Source organism: Lactuca sativa, chromosome 3, assembly GCF_002870075.4.
Source record: "Lactuca sativa cultivar Salinas chromosome 3, Lsat_Salinas_v11, whole genome shotgun sequence".
Classification (NCBI taxonomy): domain Eukaryota; kingdom Viridiplantae; phylum Streptophyta; class Magnoliopsida; order Asterales; family Asteraceae; genus Lactuca; species Lactuca sativa.
The window spans coordinates 274,726,496-274,751,800 of record NC_056625.2 but is presented as its reverse complement, the minus strand read 5'-3'; the positions used below and the strand labels follow the sequence as shown (position 1 = coordinate 274,751,800).

At 40.5% G+C, this 25,305-nt stretch overlaps 1 pseudogene; it reads right to left on the bottom strand.

Annotated features, from left to right (window-relative positions):
* Positions 1 to 4,255: 4,255 nt before the first annotated feature.
* The window catches only part of LOC111897159 (chitinase 5-like), a 48,427-nt pseudogene continuing 27,377 nt past the window's right edge, over positions 4,256 to 25,305 (bottom strand).

Sequence of the window (25,305 nt, the reverse complement as noted above, 5' to 3'; positions counted from 1 at the left end):
ACTGATGATCATAAACTTGTATGGGTAATTTGGGAGTACATACTTGAGCTCGGTTGATTGCATGCACCACACCCTTTTTCTCTTTTCAAGTTATTTTCTTTCTAAATATTCCTTTCGCTTTTTCTAAAACTCTTTTCTTTTCTCAACTCCTTTTACCAAAATTCTTTTCAAAAATGTTCTTCTTTTGAAAACCTTTTTACCGCTCCCTTAGTTTGAGTCCAGACACACTCTCAAGTGTGTCCGAATCCCTCAAAGCAAGGCTCTGATACCAACTTGTAATGACCCAAAATCACGACTAAAAAATTCTTTTACAACATTACTAAAACCATATTAATAAAACCGTATGATAAGTCATAACATAGTTTCCGAGTATCAATTCAAAACATAATCTTATTATCAGAGTAAAACATTCCCAGGCTAACTGACTATGGTGTGTGCACTACAACCTCTCCGAGCTCCTCTTTTGAAAACTGAGTACCTGAAACCAAAAACTGAAAACTGTAAGCACGAAGCTTAGTGAGCTCCCCCAAACTAACACATACCATTCAAACATATAAAGCACATACTGGGCCTTGCCCACTGCATCGGACCGAGGTCCGGACTAACTGGGGCCTTGCCCCCTGCATCGGACCGAAGTCCAGAAACTGACTGGGACCTTGTCCCCTGCATCGGACCGCAGTCCGGACTAACTGGGGCCTTGCCCCTGCATCGGACCGAAGTCTAGAAACTAACTGAGACCTTGTCCCCTGCATCGGACCGAAGTCCGGACTAACTGGGGCCTTGCCCCCTGCATCTGACCGAAATCCGAAAACTGACTGAACATAGCATAGCATAAACATATCCACTAGCATGAACACATAAACTGCATCCTGCATCGGGCCGTAGCCCGGAACACATAACACATAAATCCTGTCTGAGCCACAAAGACATCAAACATACTAACTACTGCATCGGACCGAAGTCCGTAAACTACTGCTAGCTAGACGGGTCGACATTGTGGCCTTAGAGTCGTTCCTACTGGAAGGAAACTCACCTAAACTGCTGAGCTCTGCTGATAACCCTCTAGTTGCTAACCGACAACCCTCTGAGTCGCTAGTCCTCTAGCTCTCTGAGCTACCAATATCAATATGACACTTAGTGTGTCAGTCCTCCAAAAGTCAACTAAGTCAACTCTGCTCAAAGTCAAAGTCCTGGTGACAGTCAACCTTCCAGGTTGACCTAACTCGCCGAGTCAGCCTACTGACTCGCCGAGTTCATAACCTCAGAAACCCCTTTCATTCGCGACTCGAGTCGCCGAGTCTACTGATTTCCGAGTTTGGTCCTGTCCAACTCACTGAGTCTTCACTCAACTCACTAATTTGAGTCTTAACCAGAAGGGTTTGGGGTTTCGCGACTTGACTCGCCGAGTCCAAGAACAGGCTCACCGAGTCCAAGGCAATCTTCAACAGACTCGCCGAGTTGTTCTTCCAACTCGTCGAGTTCCTGCCTATCTTCATCCAACTCGCCGAGTCCACCCATGTGACTCGCCGAGTTGCTACGCGATTTAAGTCTGGTATCTAGCCCGACTCGCCGAGTCATCTCCCAGACTCGCCGAGTCCTTTCGTGTATTCTAATGATCTCGAGTCACAGAGCTGCTCCTTTGCTCCAAACAATAGATATGGGTTCCTATAGTCCATTAGCAACATAAAGTTGCTACCTTTACGTGCTTCTTGTCTCATAATACCAAAACCAAGCTAGAAAGGAACATAACTCATGGGGAATGGCTTTTGCATAGCAACTAACAGGGCTTTTTGCATCTTTGGTCCAAATAGAGCCCATATCTGGAGTTTCAACTCCAGATCTAACTTGTGCATCCACTTCTCATCACATACACTCAAAGAAACCCTAAAACTCCATGAAAGATGGGTCTAGAAAGGAGAAAGCCAAGGATAATGATTCATTACCTCCAAATGATCTAAAAAGTTCCACCAACTCTGGATCCAAGGCCTCCTCTTGCACCACTATGAATCTATTCTCTTCCAAGCTCCCGATTACTTCACCAATGGTAGATCATGCTCCAAAAACGGTTATGGTGGCTAGGGTTTGGGGTTCTGGACTATAAGGGCCGCAAATGAGCCCTAGGGAAGAGAATAAGATGCTTAAATAGGGTACCAAGTCCCGAAATTAGGGTTTCCCAATCCAGACCAGACTCGCCGAGTCGTTCATTTACTTTACACCCGGATCCCGCTCCAACTCGCCGAGTTCCTCCTTGGACTCGACGAGTCGACCCTCTTTAACTTATGGTTTGCCTTTCCTTTCTTGACCTTTCTGATTTCGGGTGTTACAATCTCATACACCTTATTCTTTAATTCGTTTAACGATCCAGTTTTGTTTTTAGAATCTTCTTTCTTCCATTTCCAAATTCTTTCCTTCATATGCTTTAGTTTTGCTTTGAGAATGATATCCGTTGTGCCATATCCTTGGAAAGTATTCCAAGCCTCAGTGAATTCTTTACAAAATTCTGCATTGAGGGTCCAAGAGTTGAAGAATCTGAAAGGTGGGGGTCCAAAGTCGATGAAAACTGTCAGGGAATGATCAGAATGTATTCTTGGGAGAGCAGTGACACTGGATGAAGGTTGTATGCCAATAAAGTTTGAGCAAACCAGGAATCGATCGATTTTACTAAATTTATACCCCCTCCCTATAAGAAGTATATTTCAGCCCACCCATCTTGAATTCTTTTAGCCCGACATCAATTATGAACCGATTAATAGCACCATTTTTTCACCCACCTCACTTGTTGAAAGAGGCATATCAGTACCCAATCAACTGTGCAAGTTTTGTAACATTGACTCTGAATCGTCCGATCATCTTTTAGTTAATTGTGAATTCGCAAAAGGTGTTCGTGAATGGATCTTCAAATGGTGTGGGATTAACACGCAACATTTCTCGTGCATCAGAGAACTCATCGATTTTGCAACATCTTGGGGGAATAGCCTAAAGGAAAGAACAATTTTCAATTCCATAGTGTATTGCTTATTGTGGAATATTTGGATTGCAAAAATGATAGACTATTCAAAGAATTGAGAATCCCTCACACTAACGTGGCCTACAGTGTTATTTCCCTCTCCTATTTACGGTGCAAGTATAGAAGTAGTCTCGGGTGTGTGAGTTGGGTGGTCTGGAGCATATCTCCATTTTCCGGTTTTTTTTCTAATATGTAATTTCTTTTGAACCTTTTGTATCTCTTCATATTTGCGCCTTAGCCTCTTGCTAAGTGTTGGTTTTTAATATATACATATATCTCTTTTGCTGTTAAAAAAAATTAAAATTTATTTTTCTTATTGTTTCTAAAACACCAGCTACTTATTTGCAAGGAGTTATTTATTGTAGTGAAACTTAGAACTAGTTGAACGTCGCAGGTGTTGAAAATATTTTCCTAGGACCATGCATGCATCCAACGGAATTTTTTTGTCTGAAAGTCGGTGCTAAAAGTAGCTTCCTATGGATTCCAACCGATATAACTGTCGGAAACTCTCCAGTTTTCTAGAAGTAAGTTGAATTTGGATCGCTAACTAATCCAATTTATGCTCGTTAGAAATTGAATTTCTTGCTGCTCCTTTTGTCGTTTCTAGCATCTGCCCATAAAAATGATTCCGCAAATCCTTCAATATATTCCACATCATTATACATCCCCAACTTTAAGCCACTATTTTTAATTTGCTATTTCGATTTGATTGGCTTATTTCGATAATGTAATATTGGAACAATAGTTTTAAAATACATTATACATATAAACACCCATAATCATGCACGTCTATGAAGTGCATCTATGAATATAGAAAGTCTGATATCGATGTAATAATTCGATAACACGCTCAATTATGTCATGCAAAATGATTGCATATTTATAATGGACACAAATATATTATAAATTTGTTATTACAACACCAACCCTCAAGGTGTCAAACATGAAACAAAATATTTGTCGCCATGAGAGCATTTATTTTCAAACACAGATAAGTACTAATTTAAAATGATCTGAACACGCAGCCCAAACCAAATACAGTGTATATATATATATATATATATATATATATATATATATATATATATATATATATATATATATATATATATATATATATATATATATATATATATATATATATATATATATATATATATATATATATATATATATATATATATATATATATATATAAAGTTATATACGTTCTGGGTTCGACATGGCATACATTCAACCCAAATCTAATTAACACCGAAGGTTAGGGCCGGTTGGAATACCAAATTGCTTACGATATTCTGTGTAGTACCCGACATGCAAATTCACCTGTTCTCCATTTCGACCAATGCATTCATCGTCACCATTGATGGCCCTGATTGTCTCTCCGAACCCTTGACCAACAACCGAATGAACATTCTCCATTCAAAACCACAACCCAGTCTTGAACGAAATCGTTGAGTCATTAGCCACCATACCTGGGTTTCCGAGCAAATCCAACCTAAGTCTATTTCCGACTGCACCGTAGTTGTAATTATATGATATTTGAAGTGGACCTCTCCCATAGTAGCCTTGGTTAGGGGCGCATGGATCCTCTTTGTTGGGGACGCAGTCTTTCTTTGAATTTTTAGGACCATCTATCTCTTCTATGTAAGAGAAGTGTGTGCATGTAAAATGACAAAAATCAAAAAATATTTTTTGATATGCAAAACTTACGACCAGTCTCATGAGTAACATGAGCAAAGAAGGCTGCGAGTTCTCGCTTTGAATCATCCAATGACCCAGATCTAGCAAAGTCTGGGTAGTCTCTGATGGCTCTAAGGTCATCAATAATGGGAGTTGTATGAGAGTTTAATGTAATAAATGTGAATATAATATAGATGAGAGAGAGTGTGCAGTTGAATGGCCATTGAACGGTGTCATGGAATTGTAATTGAAAATTTATAAATTTTTTAAGAATTAAAGTGAATGTGTATATTGTCTTTCCTAGTTGGCAATCCATACAACTCTCCATGAGTTTAATCCATTAGAGATGGCCTAAGAAATGCCTTTACTTGATTCTGTGTTATTATGAGCTGATAGAACGACATGCTAGTTTAGGGCTAAGGATATGCTTAGAATTGCATTCTAGTGTGCCTGCTTAGGAGAGACGCCTTTATGCCTGTTATCTGAGCGGGTAGTGTTGCATATGTATGATTAGAGATCTCCAAAGAGTTGAGAGGTATGATTGTCTGACTTCGGTAATGCCTTTCATGCTGAGGATAGATCAATTGGAGTTCTATGCTAGAGTGGACCTATGAGATGGTGGAGGTTGCTCAATGCCCAAATGTTGTTTGCTTTGTGCTTGGTGGAACTCATTACTGATGCGAGTTAACTTGAATAGCTAATTGACATTGCAAGGGGTTCCTCAACAGCTGATGACAAAGAAGTCTAGGAACGTAGGTGAGCCTAGGGAATAATTTCAGACCGAGGAGTGTGTTGCTTAGAGGTGAGTATTCGCTGGGGAGTGAGCATGTGGAATGGATTGGTCGATCGGGAAGGTTGAGCAGTTACCTAGGAAACCTGAGACGATCCTTGTGGAAAGTATAAGTAGATGTGGAAGGTTGTATTGGGCCCGTACTACTGAAAACAGAGGACCGACAGTCGAAACAAATAGAAGTTTAGATGTTCTAAGTGGCAGGTTAAGGAGAGAAAACATGGTTCGGGTACCATGATTCGTAGTAGAGTAGGTTACCGTCTTTACCGGTAATCCGGCTGCGGTTATTCAGACTAAGAGTGGATATGGTAGATTGTGAGGCCAGAGGGCCATGTCGGTCGAGCTTCAATGGAGTATACCTTACAAGGAAAAATTGAGTTTAGATGCCAAAAGGTTTGACTGGGGAGGTGCCAGTTAGAGTTGCAGGACTCAAGGAGAAAGTGGAGATGATGCGTTGTGTAGGATTGCAATCTAAGTTGAGTGATCAGCTAATGGATTATGGTGGAAATTTCTTTAACGATGATTATATTATTACCGCTTTCCATTTTGGAAGGAAGGGTGAGTGAGATTATGATTTTAGAGATTAAAGGAAGACCATGTGGGGTACCAGATAGTTGCGGTACTAACACTAAAGGGGTTTATGTGGTAGGAGTGCTTTGAGTTATTTGTATGCTGGAAGGAATCATCATTGGGGATTATGACAGTCGAGGACAAGGATGCGCCTCAAATGAGCATTGTAAGGCATGTTCTAGCTACAGTTCCAAGTAACAAGGGGAAGTGTCTCAGGACGAAGACCTTTGTTGTCTAGGGAACAAATCGATTGGGAGAGTGAGTTCTCCTGTTTCTATGCCGGCTCTTCCGATAGGGTGTTGGTTGAGGATTCAGAGAATGAAGTTTGCGATAGTCCATTATCTCCAGATAAATAGTTAGTGCCATTTTAGGACTGTCAAAATATCTATTTGTGCAGCTAAATGAGATTTTGGGTGACTGGAGGTAGCCACATTACGAAGTTTTCAAGGTTTCCATCTGAGATTTGGAATACTTAGAGTGCTTGTTCATTATCTGGAAGATCATCAAGTGTTACAGGGTACGCGTCAAGAGTCGAGTATGGTAAATATGGTGAGCCGGTCTATAGTATAGTCTATTTGATATGCCCAATGTTGATGGTTTGAACCTTAAGTGGGAGAGAACTGGGTATTTTGTTGGGAGGATCAACAATCTGTTTAAGTTGCGGTACAAAAGAATGGGTTATAGGGATCTGCGGTCCGAGTATATGAGGCTTGGGTCTTGTGTAGTCAAGGCAAGGTATAGAGCGACATGATGCATGTTGTATGTGCCCAGGTGAGATTGAGTGTCTTTACGACAGGTAGGCATTGGACATGGGTGTTATTATGGTCAGCGTTTATTTTGGGTTCGCTAATGTTTGTGTTTTAAGGTTGTTGGGTCATTGAGGTCATGTTTTGATTGTTGAGAGATGTGTTAATTCAACGTATAGATTGCTATCTATAGTTTAGGAGGGGCAGTATTTGAATTGTCAATCAACTTTAGAGTCAGTAGGTGGAGTTCGCATGGGTTGATCAGTAGTGTTGGGATTTTGGACTGTCATCAACATGCTTTCAAGTGTTAACGATTTTCCCATATATCATTATGGAGTTAGGGTACTTCGAAGGCTTTGAGTTGTTTAGTTGAAGATCAGTGGTCGTGACAAGCTATCTAGATATTTTAGGATGGTGCATCGGGGTTTCCGAGTATGATTCCCTAAATTGTTGGAATGTAAGAGTGTTGTAAGACTGCGGGGAGCCGTAGCATTTGCTAGTCAGTGAGGAAAAGTCGTAATACTGTGGGGAGCTGTAGGATTTACTAGTCAGTGAGGGAGTGTCGTAAGACTGCAGGGAGCCATAACATTCACAAGTCAGTGAAAGAGTGTTGTAAGACTGTAGGGAGTTGTACCATTCACGAGTCAGAGAGAGAGAGAGAGTATTGTAAGACTGCAACGAGCCGTAGCATTCACGAGACTGTGAGAGTGTTGTAAGACTGCGGTGAGTGGTAGTATTCGCTAGTCATTAAGGGAGTGTCGTAAGACTACGGGGAGTCGTAGCATTCAATAGTCAGTGAGGGAGTGTCGTAAGAGTACGAGGAGCTGTAGCTTTCACTAGTCAGTGAGAGAGTGTTGTAAGACTGCAGAGAGTCGTAGCATTTATGAGTCAATGAGCGAGTGTTGAAAGACGGAAGGGAGCCATAGCATTCAGAAGTTGGTGAGGGAGTGTTGTAAGGCTGAAAGAAGCCGTAGCATTCACTAATCAGTGTGTGACATAGAGGGGGGTTCTTAGGCTTGGGTAGCCTTTCAATTTGAGTCTTTAGGAACCTAGTGGCTAGACCAGGGGCGAGACTGGGGTTTCAATAATAGAGGGGAACTGTTATATCTCAATTTAGGGAGGGGTTGTTGCAAATCGAAAGGATTGGATAGTAATGCATGGATAGATTCGCGGATCTCGGGTCAAGAGTTGAGAATCAGATTGGATACGAGTGGTTCCAATTTTGTTGTTGGACCAAACTCTTGTGATTGAGTTTCGCTCTATCTGTGTGAAGGATAGACCGGTTGGGATTTCGGATTTTCGTATGGGTTACATTCTAAGTGGTTATAATTTCCATATGATGTCTTAGACCTGGGTGGGTCGGTTCATTTGGCTTGAGGAGGACCACGACATGCATGGGATCAACAAGCAAGGGACGATGGAGGTTGGAGATGATTTGAGTCAGCAGATCGGTTTCAATATTCACTTGGGGTAAAGCGAACTTATTGACTGTGCGTACAATATGATTATTTGAGATAGCTCAGTTGGATTGAATGACCGTCGATTCATAATGTCGGATGTGCTTGGGTGGCATTGGCAGTCCAAATGTTGGGTCGAGAGTCGATCCTGCATTCGGATTTAATGTTCAGCATTGGAAGGTAGCCGGAGTTATATTTTGGATATCAGGGGATAGTTTTGATCAGGCATGGTCATTCACTTCAGGTATGGAGCTTAATCGTCCTGGGATTGGTAGTGGGATGGTCCAGTCTAGCGAGAGGTAAGACCTAGTGTAGGACTTTGGTCCCATGTGGATCGGCAAATTTTCAATCAGTGTTTGAGGGCAGAGCGAGCAGACAATTCAAATGCTTGAGGACATGCTACACACATGTGTTATGGACTTCGGTGGGAGTTGTGATTCCTACCTGCCCTTGGACGAGTTTTCATACAGCAACAACCATCACTCCAGTATTAGGATGCCTCCCTTTGAGCTTTTTATACAGGAACATGTGTCAGGCTCACATTTGTTGGGGGGGGGGGTCAAGCAAATATTGATGAGGAGCACTGAGATAGTGCTCAAGATAGAGCAAATCCACCAGGTTAGACAGAGGTTGTTGATGGCCTAGAGTCGTCATAAGAGTTACATAGATCAGAGACGATCTGAGCTAGAGTTTCAGGACGGTGATTTTTATGACAACCAATTTTTTTTGCTTTATAAGTCCAGCCAATTGACAGTCAGACTCGTTTTTTTCTATCTTTTAACCCTGATTAAGCATCGTTTAACGGATTCTAAGCCTAGTACACTTAAGGATTGGATGTACAGTATGACAGCTTAAGTTCTTTGGTTTGCAAACCAGCCGGAAACTCCATCACAAGGAGTTTACAGCCACAAACTAGGGGTTTACGGCCGTAAACTTTTGGCTGGCCATAAACTCCTTCCTGGCCGTGAACTCCTCCTATATAAAGGAGGTTTTCCATTTTTCTTCACTTTTCTCTTTGCCGCACACCACTCCATTCTCTCTCAACCTTCTTCAACTGTGAACCTTTCAAAGCTCCAAAAACGTAAGTATTTCATCCTTAAACTCGTTCTACTTGTAAGACCTCTTGTTTCTAGCCTTGATTCGCATTTGTTAAAACTATAAAACTCATGATCATCAACAGTATACAACTATAAACTCTATATACGGCCATACACCCTAGTTAGATCATGATCTTGAGCCTTAAACACTTCCTAGACACTTGCTATCCATTAGAACACTTGAACCTGTGAACCCCCTTTGATTTAAGACCCAAAATTCCATCATTTGGAGTGTTTACGGCCGTACACACCTGGTGTGGCTGTAAACACCTCAAAACCTCCCAAGGTGTTGGTTTTGCTCATCCTCTTGTTGAGCAATAGTCCCACAAGCTTCCCTATTATTCAATCACACTCTATTGCATGTTTTACCATGAGTTTACAGTCATAAACTCCATGGCCGTAAACCCAATTGGTGGTTATAAACACCCCTTTGATGAATTATATATGATTCTACACTTTACTTCAAGTGTTCCTAAGTTTTAGGGGCTGTTTCCTTGCATGTTAGTTGCTTTAAACACTAAATACGTGCCATTATATGCCCTTATATGTCATTTAGGACTCGTTTGTGTCTCAGGAGTTCATTCTTGGAACTTCTCATCCTGACACGATTTGTAGTTGAATCTCCCACATAAGGTGAGTTCATACCCCTATAATCAATCTTTTAAACTGTTTTTAAATGCTTTTAAGGGGAAGGGGGATACAAGTTGAACACAATGATAATTGTGTAAATGTTATTCAAAGGACTTCTTATACTTTATAAGTGATCAAAACCATTTATCGTTTATAAAACACTGTTTTCAAAGTACAATCAAAACTAAGTAGATAAATGAGTCTTTCATTCAAGTCATTAATAGTTCAAAACAAGCATACTAGTAAACTATAATACGTATAGTTTAGGGGGTTCAAAACATACTATAATGAGAAACAGGTAGAAATGTACTATAATGAGAAATAGGGAGGAACATATTATAATGAGAAACCGGGAGGAACATACTATAATGAGAAACAAGCAGGAACATACTACACACTAGAACAAATAGAACATACTATAACAAGAACAAGATAACAATAATGTGAAACCACTACTTCACAACTTAGCAATACGATTGCTAGGTTTTATTTTGTAACCAGAGTATCCTGGAGGGAGAGCATGAGTTTGTGTATAGATCTATATGGGATTGACACCCCACACCTGAACTGCTAGCTACAGTTAGGCAGAAATTCTTGAGGTGAGAAATATCACATTTCACGTTGACGCCTTTAGGTCGCCAGGTTTATCACGTGTCGTATCAGTATGGTTACAACTACATCACATTTTAACCTTAATTAAAAAAATGGTTATAAGGTAGAATGTGTTTCAGTAGTCACTTTATATAACATTACTGAATACTTTCATTTTCCCATTACATTCTTATTGTGATCTCCTAACATAGAAGGTAATGTCACCTATTAAAAATAGTAATAACATGGGAAAACTTACATCATTAAAATAGGACAAACAGAAAACTTGAGTCCCGATACATTTATATAGAAAAGGGCCTATAATGCTAACTTTATGATTCTTTAGTGTATACATCAGGGATACATATTAATCGGATCCGACAGGCAATAGAATGTGTACTTTCTGCTTCATTTCATGTTCCTTGTTTGGTTGTAGGCTTAGAGGAGATGCACCCAGTCTACTATCTATTCGATTTTAGTTATATATATATATATATATATATATATATATATATATATATATATATATATATATTCCGTATACAACAAGTAATCATAAGGGGTACCAAGTATAGGTCAGGTCATGTCATAACATACGAATTCCGTACATCGTTATCTAGTACAAAAACATACTTTACAGATAGAACATGTAGTAGACTAAACTAGAAACATATAAGTAAAAAGGGTTTAATCCATTTTATTAAACCAATATTACTTAAAGTAACTTTAGTGGTTAATTCCATAATACCTCAACTTATACATCAAGGTTATATATAATTAATATCCAATAGGCAGTTGGATGTGTGCTTTCTACCTTACTTGTTGTTCCTTGTTTGGTTGTGGGCTTAAGGAAGATTCACACAATTAACTATCCATTCAATATTAGATTATATATAACTAGTATAAACTAAGTGATTATAGAAGGAACTATTGTGGTCACCATTTTTACTAAAGGAAGTAAGGGTTGTACTGAAGGAATGTTTTCATCAAATATAAAGAAATCATTACAATTAACTCCGTAAGTATCGAATGAATACACTAGGGTTGTATACAATGAAGATCTAACAAACAATGGGATGTGTGACTTCCGCCTCAATCCCTGTTCCTTGTTTGGTTGTGGGCTTAGGGCAGATTCAAACAATCCATTGTCTGTTTACTCTAAATATATATAACTTGTATCCATTTCGTACTCATAGAAAGGAATGTATAGTCATTTTAGTTATCATTCATCATATCAGAAAATATAGGATTTTCTGGAGGAATAGGCAAACTTTTCTAATAAAGAACTTTCAACATACTAAACATCACTAAAATACTTATGAACTCACCAGCTTAAATGTTGATCCTCTCTTTCAAAATAACTTGTATTATTAGGAAACTAGTAGATAGGTACGCACGCTGGGATTCAATAGATGGAGCATAGTTGTTTCATGTCTTGTTTTGTTATTTACTTTTGGATTCAATCTTTTGTGAATTACTACTTATAAACACTTTAATATTAATACAATGGTTGTTTGTTACTATGATTACTATGATACATGTGTTGTGATACTAAACATGACGTCCTCTGCCCCCGAACGTTTCTGCCGTTCCGGTTTGGGGGTGTGACATATTGGTATCAGAGCATTGTTTATAGTGAACTAAGTATATCAATCGATAAAATATATACAACTATAAATACAATAGGGCTTAAGTGCACTGAATAATAATATATTTTAAGAATATAGCAATACCGTATAAAAGAATACATACGTGCTTACAACATATATACATACTAGAACAAGTACCACAAGAAGAACAGAACATAAGTATTTAAATGTTGAACAATGCGGTAAAACCTGAACGGTTACGTAATCATATCTGGGATCAATATAGTTTGATCAACTATATTCATTTCAGATATGACCGACATGTGTTTGGGAGTGATGTGGTGCTGCAACAGTCTTAAAACTTACCTAACTCTATTCAAGGGATTTCTAGATCAGTACATAAAGTTAGAATACTATGGGAGTATTTTATGATACAACAAGACGACAACAAGTTTAAAACATACCAAGTTCATTACATTAAAATACTATAGGAGTATTTTAGGCAGTATAAATAACTTATGTGAAAATTTAGAAGACCCTTCTGGTAGGTCTATGTTTCCGGCGTGTATACTTACAAGGTTTTATATAATTGGGATTTTATAGACTTAGAATTTGTGATCTATGCTTCACTACCTGTTCCATGTTTGGTTGTGGTTATGGAGTAGGATCACTTATTCGAAGGTCTATTTAATCTTAAATTACATACAACTTTTATACATTGCGCAATTATATGAGGACCCGGTAAGGATCACCCCATAATGTTACCCTTAATCTCCTAGATTCTTTAGACACTTCCCTCATGGCAGTCAATAGAAGAGTCAAGGAGAAATAAGAAGGGATTCAACAAGAGCTTTCCAAGAAGTGATCAACCGGAGAAAATAAAATGTCCTAATACGTCACACTAATAAATAATACCCATATATGACTTAGAGAGCTAGTGGTTTCTCTACTCGCATTATGTGTTAGAATTATTTCGTTTTATGGAGTCGATATCAGTTGTTCAATTCAAAAAATGTCATTTGAGATAGCCACTTCTTCATAAAGTTTATTTATATAGACTCCTTCTATGAATCGTTTCCAGAACCCTAGGAGAGTTAGAACAAGATACACTCAGAACTAGAATAACTTAGACATTCGGCTTCCAGCTTATAACCTCTGCTATAGACTTATTATGTCTCATCTTTGTATTCTTTTTAGCAAAGATGCCTCCTCGCAGATCGAACAAACGCACTAATCCAATAACTCCATCTCGAACTCCACTATCTCCACAACAATTCGATATTCTTTCCCTTCAAGCAGTGATATCAGCCGCAATATTTGTTGCTCTAACTCACATCAGCGAAGGTGGTACCAATGGATCAGGTAATGGTACCCACCAAACAAACCCCAGAGTTACCCACGAACATCCACGGGAATGTTCGTATAACGATTTCATGAACTACAAACCAAAATCCTTCAACGGAAATGGCAGAGTCATCGCTCTGATGTGATGGTTTGAGAAAACTGATTCGGTCTTCGCAATATGTTCGTGTCCAGAAGGAAGAAATGTGAAGTTTGCTACCTGCACCTTCTCTGACAGAGCTCCGACATGGTGGAATAGCCATGTTAAGTCACCGACTCTATCGATGGCTAACTCGATTGGTTGGGAAAACCTAAAAGAGAAGATGTTGGAAGAATACTACCCAAGAGGTGAAGTTCAAAAGCTGGAACAAGAACTATGGGAGCATACCATTGTAGGCTCAGACATAGAGGCCTACACTGGCAGGTTTAGCGATCTGGCATCACTATGCCCTGAGATGGTTAGCCCAGAAAGTAGGAAGATAGAAAGGTGTATCTAGGGGTTATCACCCCTTGTTCAAGGAGATGTATTGTCTTCAAAAGCAACTACACTCGATAGTGCCAAATGCCTAGCCCAACTACTCATTGATCATGGAGTCTGCCATGGCGTAGTGGTCCCCGTTCCCGAGCCATCTAAGGGAGGGTAAAATAAACGAAAGTCAGGGAAAAAGAGGAAGGAGCGAACAACATAGGAAACCCCGCAGGAGCAACAAACGGGTATGGTATATGCTGCCACAACACTTGCTGCTCCAGCACCTGCAAGTCTATATCTTGGAACTCTCCCGATGTGTGGAAAGTGCAACTATCACCATATCGGAGTATGTCGGGAAATGCAGTGCCTGAACTGCCACAGAAAGGGAAACACAGTCCGTTTCTGCAGGGCACAGGCTCAACCAATCTCCCAAGCCCCCGAAGTAGAAATAAACCAAGCCTGCTATGGCTGTGGCGAGAGAGGACATTACAATAGAGACTGCCCAATAGCTAAGAACTCCGGCGCAGACGGACGGATTCTGATGATCACCATAGGAGAAACTACCCCGGAGTCCCCAGCGACTAGCGATACGTTTTCAAGTTATTAAAAATTGCTTTAAAAATTAATTTATATTTATATAAGATTAAAACTTTGGGAAAACATTTAAAAGTAATTATAATAACTCACCCGTTTGAACAAGTCACAACATTCACAAAGGAACTAAAGATCCGTTCAGGGAAGCTACGATGGCTTAGTCTATACATCAGGGTTGTGTATAGCTGAGGTGTCGCAAACTCAGAGTGAGTGATTCCGCCTAAATTCATGTTTCTTTTTGGTTGTGGATTTAGGGTAGCGCCACTCAGTCGACCATCCTATTCATCTTAACTATACATAACTTGTATATATCAGGCAATCATAGTGGTACCAAGGAGGGTTACAACACAAAGTATCGACACTAGTTATCAAAGCACTTTCACTAATAGTACTTGCTCATCGCGGTACGATGTGTGGCAATGGTATATCAAGGGGGAAAATTGAAAGCACTAGAACATTTACATAGAGTACATTGTCAAACACACTCGGGGTGTACCGTCGTACATCAAGCGTTTCTTTCAAATCAGCCAAAATTTTGTTCAGTAAAGAGTCATTTGCTATCATTCTTCATGAGTTGGCATGGTCCTCACCATACTAAGTTCATATGTTTCCATCGCTTCGACCGTCAATTTCCCGAAACCTTCATCATTCATGACGACAGTCCGACGCAGACCTCAGAATCGCCTACCTCGTATTCTAAAACCCGAAGTACTCATGCGAGGAATACCTTTCCCTCCGAAACCTTGCCACCTTATACTCCGCAGACCTTCATAAACTACCACTCGTCCAACAGATCAAGTTCAAACACAGAGGCTAAGGACGAATACAACCCACCTATCACTAATAAGTGTGTACGCGAGTGTGGTATATATAATTATGATTATGTAGATTTAGTATGCGTGTTTATGCACTATCTCTTGTTCCTTGTTTGGTTGTGGACCTGGGGCAGGGCCGCACATCCGACCGTCTTACTAATCTTAATTGTATACGACTTGTATAGACAAGGTAATGATAGATGGACAATGTATGAATCCTATCATGAACATAAGTGAAAATTTGCCCGAATCTATGAGTGGTTATTTCTGCCAATCAGAGAAACACAACCCCAATAGTACTGTTATGAAAGCTAACTTCGAGACGAAATTTCATCTAACTGGGAGATGATGTGACAACCCGAATTTTTTTTCTTTATAAGTCCAGCCAATTGAGAGTCAGACTCGTTTTTTTGCTATCTTTTAACTCTAATTAAGGATCGTTTAATCAGTTCTAAGCCTAGTACACTTAAGGATTGGATGTAGGGTTTGACAGCTTAAGTTCTTTGGCTTGCAAATCAGCCGGAAACTCCATAACAAGGAGTTTACGGCCACAAACTAGGTGTTTACGGCCGTAAACTCCCTCCTGGCCGTGAAATTCTCCTATATAAAGGAGGTTTTCCATTTTTCTTCACTTTTCCTTCTCTTGGCCGCACACCACTCCATTATCTCTCAACCTTCTTCAACTTTGAACCCTTCAAAGCTCCAAAAAACGTAAGTATTTCATCCTTAAAATCGTTCTACTTATAAGACATCTAGTTTCTAGCCATGATTCGCATTTATTCAATATAAAACTCATGATCATCAAGAGTATACGGCCGTAAACTCTATATACGGCCGTATACCTTTGTTAGATCATGATCTTGAGCCTTAAACACTTACTAGACACTTTCTATCCATTAGAACACTTGAACCTTTGAACCCCCTTTGATTTAAGACCCAAAATGCCATCATTTGGAGTGTTAACGGCCGTACACACCTGGTGTGGCCGTAAACCCCTCAAAACCTCCCAAGGTGTTGGTTTTGCTCATCCTTTTTTTGAGAAATAGTTCCACCAGTTTCCTTATCATTCAATCAAACTCTTATGCATGTTTTACCATCAGTTTACGGCCGTAAACTCCATGGCCGTAAACCCATGTTTGTAAACCCAATTGGTGGCTGTAAACACCCCTTTTGATGAATCATATATGATTCTACACTTCACTTCAAGTGTTCCTTAGTCCCATGGGGTGTTTCCTTGCATGTTAGTTGCTTTAAACACTAAATTCATGCCATTATATGCCATTATATGTCATTTAGGACTCGTTTGTGTCTCGGGAGTTCATTCGTGGAACTTCTCATCCTCACACGATCTACAGTTGAATCACTCATATAAGGTGATTTCATACCCTATAATCAATCTTTTAAACTGTTTTTAAATTCTTTTAAAGGGGGGGGGGGATACAAGTTGAACACAATGATAATTATGTAAATGTTATTCAAAGGATTTCTTATACTTTATAAGTGATCAAAACCATTTCAAATACTCTTTTAAGTTATGTTACATTATCGTTTATAAAACACTCTTTTCAAAGTACAATCAGAAGTAATTAGATAAATGAGTTTTTTTTTCCAAGTCAATAATAGTTCAAAAGAAGCATACTAGTAAACTATAATAGTTATAGTTTAGGGGTTCAAAACATACTATAATGAGAAACAGGGAGGAACATACTATAATGAGAAATACGGAGGAACATACTATAATGAGAAACAAGGATGAACATACTACACCCTAGAACAAATAGATCATACTATAAAAAGAACAAGATAACAATAATGTGAAACCACTACTTCACGACATATCAATATAATTGCTAGGTTTTATTTTGTAACCAGAGTCTCCTAGAGGGAGAGCATGAGTTTGTGTATAAATCTATATGGGATTCACACCCCACACCTGAACTGCTAGCAACAGTTAGGCAGAAATGCCTGAGGTGACAAATATCACATTTCGCTTTAACGCCTTTAGGTCGTCAGGTTTATCACGTGTCGTATCACTATGGTTACAACTACATCACATTTTAACCTTAATTAACAAACTAGTTATAAGGTAGAAAGTGCTTCAGTAGGTTCTTTATATAACATTACTGAATACTTTCATTTTCCCATTACATTCTTATTGTGAACTCCTCACATAGAAGGTAATGCCACCTATTAAAAATAGTCATAACATGGGAAAACTTGCATCATTAAAACAGGACAAACAGAACAGTTGAGTCTTAGTAGATTATAGAAGGAACTATTGTGGTCACCATTTTTACTATATGCTTTCCGCCTTACTTCCTGTTCCTTGTTTGGTTGTGAGCTTAGGGTAGATTCACACAATTAACTATATGTTCGATATTAGTTTACATATAACTAGTATAAACTAAGTGATTATAGAAGGAACTATTGTGGTCACCATTTTTACTAAAGGAAATAATGGTTTTCCTTAAGGAATGTTTTCATCCAATATAAAGAAATCATTACAATTAACTCCGTGAGTACCGAATGAATACACTATGCTTGTATACAATGAAGATCTAACAAAAAATGGGATGTGTGACTTCCGCCTGATTCCCTGTTCCTTGTTTGGTTGTGGGCTTAGGGCAGATTCACACAATCCGTTGTTTGTTTACTCTAAATATATATAACTTGTATCCATTTAGTACTCATTGAAAGGATTGTATAGTCATTTTACTTATCATTCATCATATCAGAAAATATAGGATTTTCTGGAGGAACAGGCGAACATTTCTAAAAAGAACATTCAACATACTAAACATCACTAAAATACTTATGAACTCACTAGCTTAAATGCTGCTCCTCTCTTTCAAAATAATGTGTGTTATTAGGAAACTAGTAGACAGGTATGCGCGCTGGGATTCAAAAGATGGAGCATTGTGGCTTCATGTCTTGTTTTGTTATTTACTTTTGGATTCAATCTTTTTTGAATCACTACTTGTAAACACTTTAATATTAATACAATGGTTGTTTGTTACTATGCTTACTATGATACATGTGTTGTGATGCTAAACATGACGTCCTCCGCCCCCGAACGTTTCCGTCATTCCGGTTTGGGGGTGTGACAATTTTGTCCTCATGAAGGTAACCCGTTGGAAAGGGGTGATTCGATTTAGGAAGTGGGGCAAGCTGGTACCTAGATACATTGGTCCTTTCAGAGTGATTGCTTGAGTAGTTGAGGAAGTGTGTAGCCGACGAGACCGTAGTGGTCTTTTTAGAGGACACATAGGTTGATGATCTCCTGAACTACATTGAGAAGCTAGTGGTTATCTTGGATAAGAAGGTGAAGGTCTTGAGAAATAAGGAGGTTCCCTTGGTTAAGGGCCAGCGACAACATCAGAGGGGATCTGAATGGACTTGGGAGCTGGAGTCTGAGATGCGTGAGCAGTACCTAGAGTTGTTTACAGAGAATGACTTCGAGGGTGAAGTCTGATTCTAGTAGGGGAGAAGTTTAACATTCCGACTCCCAGGTATAAATTAAATTTTTGTATATTTATATCAATAGGGTAACTCGATTAGTTGGAGTCCCTCAACTCGTCGAGTAGAGATTAAGATTGGTCGTGTGATTTTAGAACCAACTCGACGAGTTGGAGCTGAGTGTAAAAACCCTAATTTTCAGGGTTTAAACCGTATTTAAAGGACCTTAAGTCCTTTAATCTGCCTCCGTCATCACCTTATCACCCAAAGATAAACCCTAATCGAGCTATCTTCCATTTTGAGAGTGTGTAAGGCTAAGAGTGTGTGTTTTGGTGCATTCCTTGATGAAACTTAAAGAGTTAAGGGCTTAGAACAAGAAGGGGACTTTGGATCTGGCATCCATTTTATTGTAGTAGCCATTTGGAGGTAAAAATCCATTACCTTGATCAATTGTTTGATAGATCTCTCCATTAGAGAGTATATGCCCATTTCTAGCATCTTCTTGAGTCATTATTGGTTTTGTGCATGCTTTGAAGCTAAGACTTTAGATCTGGACACTATTAGGTCCTTTAGGCCTAAAGACTCAAGCTTTATCAAGCTTCAGTCAATCTTCATGTCTTAAACCCATTGTTGGGCCTTGTTTTGGAATAGTTAGCCCTAAATGACATGCATGGGCATAAAGCTTGAAACTTTACTTGGTATCTAAGCCTTAGAAGGCTAGATCTAGAGTTTGGGGCCTTAGTCTCACTTTAAAGCTTTTGAATGAGAGAAATGATTGAAGGAACTCGGTGAGTTGGTTAGGGTTTTCCCCGATATTCTACACATTGTGCAAACTCGACGAGTTGGTGAGACAACTCAACAGGTTGAGTTGAATTTTCTCGATTTTCTAAGACAAAAGGAACTCGATGAGTCACATAGATGCACTCGATGAGTCGCATAGATGCACTCGACGAGGTGTGTCAACATAGACTGTTGACTTTAGTGTTGACTTCCATTGACTTTTAGGGTATGGTCAAGTTATGGACGTTGGAGACCATGGAGGGGTAAAATGGTCTTTTTCACCATTTTTGAGAATTAGTAAAGGAGTTAGCTTAACATCTTGGAGCTGTTATTATAAATTGTTAATTAGAAATAATTATGACTTATTTAGGCAGAGTCTAGGCTGACAGTTGAGTACAAGAGATACTTGCTTTACTTACGGGGTGATTCTTCTCACTATACTTAACTGAGCGGTAATTACTGTGCGACTGGAGGATCTTATCTGAGTTATTAACAGGAGGGTCTTATGTGCTGATACTAAGTTATGTGATATTATGCATTCTGGCATTGTGATTTATGATGTATATTATTTTGTGCCTTATTGAGTTAGGACTAGAGGGTCCAAACCAAGTTGTGAGACTGGAGGATCTTCACTGAGATACAAGACTGGAGGGTCCAACCCGAGCTATGAGACCGGAGGGTCTTCATTGAGACACATGACCGGAGGGTCCTTATCGAGATATATCCATGAGAGGATAATTATTTGTGTGTGATATTTTGGAGAACTCACTAACCTTTGTGCTTACTGTGTTGATTGAAATTTGTGTTTTGAGGATTCTGGGATATATATCAAACAATCTTATGTCTTGTGTTTGAAAAAATTTTATACAATACGTATAAGACGTGTTAAATTGTGTTTTATGTGGATTTTAAAATGAAAAATTTATTTGAAAATTTAGAGTGTTATAAAAAAAATATGTGAATAATAAACCTAGATTTGAATGTTCGATTTGTTACACATTGTAACATCCATAAAAATCAAGCAAATTTTAAACTTTTGAAATGCAACCCAAATTCAACAGTTATTACAAAACATGTTTTCAAATGTATTATATCAAAGTAGCCTAGAAACAGAGTCATCAAAACGAGGAGTGGTACGATCACGCCTTCGCCTTGCCACGATCCCCTGATGTACCTGAAATAACAAACTGAAACTGTAAGCCAGAAAGCTTAATGAGTTCCCCTAAAATATCGGCACACATATAGTCCACATATTAATATCAGCAATATGATAACATAACAAACTGAATAGAACAACATGCAATGGGTCCACAACTTAACAAACTGGATTACCCGTTGGGCCCATAGTGTGAGTTTAGATTGCCTTACGGGCCCACAGCTCACATCTGGCTTGCCATCGAGCTCACAGTATGAGTCTCCTTTAGCCCGTAACTGGAATGCTCCCGGGTTTTTTGGCTACCACATGAAGTAGTCTCACCTTAACCCTTCACACACAACATATCAACATATAACGTAACCATTGAGCATGCAGATAATCATATAACAACACAGGTAGTCCTACAGATCTACCTAACTGCCATAACCACTAGCATGCAACACTAACTTCATACTCAACAAACTAACACAGCTACGATAACATATCCAATGGGCCGGCCTTGGTGCCTTAGACCCCTTAGTATAGTGAGGTAACTCACCTCACAAAAGTCAGCTCGGTAGATAAACTCTGCCTCTCAGATCGCTGCCACAAACACCACCACCTATTATCATAATAGAACCATACTCGTAAGTTCCCAACCTTCCAAGGTACCCCATAATTCAACTAGTCAACCCCTGGTCAAAGTAAAACTCAACAGTCAAGGTCAACAATCCATGTTGACCTTAACTCGTCGAGTATCCTCAGCTACTCGCCGAGTTCTTTGAGATACTCATCCACTCGCCGAGTCACCATAGTGACTCATTGAGTTCCCAAGGCTCGCGATCGAGGCTCTAAGGCCACTTGTCGAGTCTTCCTTCTTGCAATTCGACAAGTTCACACGCATCCACTAATTGGGAAACCTTAACTGACGCGCCGAGTTGTTCATCCAACTCGCCGAGTTCATCCCCATATTCATATGACTCGTCGAGTCGATCATGCAACTCGCCGAGTCCCTTCAGTCCTTTAACCATACAAACACTTTTTAAGGCATGCCAAGGCTCCAAATTGCAGATCCAACTTCCTTAGGCATGCTTATCACGTAAACTTTACGTGCATACAAGGCTTTTAAGACCCTAAAATGACAAAACTAGGCTTGCAATGAAGTTACATACTTGAGGGAAGGCTCATACTAAGCAAAGCTGATGACTTTATGAATCAAGAGGCCAAGGGGAGTCCAGATCTGAAGTTACAACTTCAGATCTTAGCTTAAGCACAAGAAACCTTTCTTAAAACTCATGTAAAAGAGGGTTTAGGTGAAAATGATCCAAGGAAAATGGTTTAGTACCTTAAAGAGAGTGCTTAATGATGTAGATCTTGAATCCCACGAACTCCTTCTTCAATTAACTTGTTTCCCTAAGTGTTTCCTTCACCAAAATCCTTCCTCCAAGCTTAAACTCTCCAAAAGAACACACACACAAATTAGGGTGAAAGAGAGACAAGAGGCTGTAAAGGGGAGGCTGGGGGGACGCCCAAAGATTAGGAAGAGTTCATATATAAATCACTACCTGAGAATCGGGGCGTTATAATTCGCTCCCACTTGAACTAGACTTCCCCTCGAAGTCTACTAATTTAAACAACGTCGGGTAATGCTCTTGCATCTCTGCCTCCGGCTCCCATGTCCACTCGGATCCCCTTCGATGTTCCCACTGTACCTTCACCAAAGTTATCTGCTTGTTCCGTAGAATTTTCTTCTTCCTTTCCAAAATTTGCCACATGCCTCTCCACGTAATTCAGGCGCTCATCGACCTGTATATCATCCAACGGTACTACTGCCTCCTGGTCCATAATGCACTTTCACAACTACGAAACGTGGAATGTGATGTGAATCCGGCTAAGCTCCACTGGTAGCTCTAGCCTGTAAGCCACCTTGCCAATCCTGGCAATGATCCTGAACAGCCTAATGTAACTGGGACCCAATTTTCCCCTCTTTCTGAAGCGGATCACACCCATCCAGGGTGAGACCTTCAGTAGTACCATATCACCCACCTGGAACTCTAACTCTGATCGGCGTCTATCGGCACAGCTCTTCTACCAACGATGAGCGGTCTGCAATCGCTGGCTAATCTGGTGAATCTTTTCGGTAGTCTGTAGGACTACCTTCGTCCGTCTCATCACTTGGTGTCCAACCTCACCATAACAAACCGGGGTGCGACATCTTCACCCATACAATAACTCAAAAGGTGGGGTGCCAATGCTGGAATGGTAGTTGTTGTTGTAAGAAAACTCTACAAGAGGTAGGTGAGAATCCCAACTCCCACCGAAATCAATGACACACTCCCTCAACATATCCTCGAGGGTCTGAATGGTTCGCTCACTCTGACTGTTTGTCTGCGGATGAAACGTTGTGCTAAAGTGCAAGTGTATGCCCAGTTCCTCGAGGAACTTCTGCCAAAAACCTGAGGTAAACCGAACATCTCGGTTTGAGATAATGGAGATCAGAATTCTGTGGCGAGCAATGATCTCTCGGACATATATGTAGGCCAACCTCTCGGCCAAAGAACTCTCCTGTATTACTAAGAAATGAGCACTATTGGTCAATCGATCCACGATAACCCATATAACGTCGAACACTTTCGCCGTCCTTGGCTGCTTCGTAATGAAGTCCATCGTGATCTGCTTCATTTCCACATGGGAATCTCCAGAGGTTGCAGCTTACCTTGCGGCCTCTAATGCTCGGCCTTGACCATCCTACAGGTCAAGCAACTCTCAACATACCAAGCGATTTCTCGCTTCATACATGGCCACCAGTAACTTAAACTCAGGTCTCGGTACATCTTGGTGGCCCCTAGGTGTATGGAAAAATGAGACTTATGAGCCTCCACCGTCACTATCTGTCTGACTCCACTAGTCATCGGAACCCAAAATCGACCACATCGGGTAAATAATCCCCGGCCATCCTGAAAAAACCCAACGCTTTCTCCATTTTTCCGTTCCAACTTCCAGTTCTCTGGTCGTATGCCCTAAACCTGGGCATCTATGATTAAACTCGCCAATGGAGAATCCACTGCTATCCTCAAACACTTTGTTGGGGTGGAATACCCAACTTACTTACGGATCAAAGCGTCCGCAACCACATTCGCTTTACCAGGGTGGTAAAGGATCTCACAATCATAGTCCTTGACTACGTCTAAACACCTGTGCTGTCTCATATTTAGGTTCGGCTGATCCATGATGTGTCTCAAACTCTTGTGGTCAATGTAATGCCTCCAAATCTTGAGACCGCTCCCAACTCCAGATCATGTGTAGGGTATCTCGTCTCATGCTGCTTTAGCTGCCGCGATGCATAGGTTATCACTCGTCTTCTCTGCATGAGGACCGCCCCCAAACCTGTGATAGATGCATCACAGAATACCACAAAATCTTCTACTCCCTCGGGGAGTGTCAAAACTGGAGCCTCACACAAACACCGTCGGATGGTCTCAAACGCCCTCTGCTGCTCGGGGCCCCACCGGAAATCTACCCCCTTCCTTGTTAGACGAGTGAGGGGTACTGCAATCTTGGAGAAGTCTCGAATAAATCTCCGATAATACTCTGCTAGCCCCAGAAAACTCCTGATATCCGAAGGAGACCTTGGCCCCTCCCACTGCATAACTGCCTCGATTTTGGTCGGATCGACCAAAATCCCCTCCTGGTTAACGAGATGTCCGAGGAATTGGACATCTCGTAACCAAAACTCACACTTGGAGAACTTGGCATACAACCATTCTCGTCTCAGAACTTCCAACAGCTCCCTAAGGTGCTCCGTGTGCTGCTATCGGGTCTAGGAATACACCAAGATATCATCTATGAACACGCTGACCGAGCGATCAACCATCGGTCTGCAAACTTGATTCATCAGGTCCATGAATATTGTCGGCGTGTTGTTGAGCCCAAACAGCATCACCGCAAACTCGTAGTGACCATAATGAGTCTGAAACACGATCTTCTCCACATCCTCCTCTCAAACCCGAACCTAATGATATCCCGAACTCAGGTCGATCTTGGAGAACCAAGATGCACCCTGCAACTGGTCCAAGAGATCGTCTATCCTTGGGAGTGGATAACTGTTCTTCACTGTCAACTTGTTCAACTCCCTATAGTTAATGCACATCCAGTGCAATCCATCCTTCTTCCTAACGAAGAGGACCGGTGTTCCCCATGGAGAACTGCTAGGTCGAATAAATTGCTTGCCCAACAGCTCCTGCAGCTGAGAAGACAGCTCCTGCATCTCGGGTGGTGCCAAACGGTACGACGCCTTGGCAATAGGAGCCGCACCCGACACTAGGTCGATCCGGAACTCGACCTGCCTCTCCGGAGGTGCCCCTGGCAACTCCTCTGGAAACACGTCGGCAAACTCCCTAACCATTGGAACCTATGAAACTAAATTCTGGTCTCCAACCCGCGTATTCACCATGCACGCTTGGTATCCCGCACACCTATGTTGAATATAATGCCGAGCTCTGGCGGCTGAACAGAACCCTAACCCCGCTCGGGTTCCCTCGCCATATACAATCAG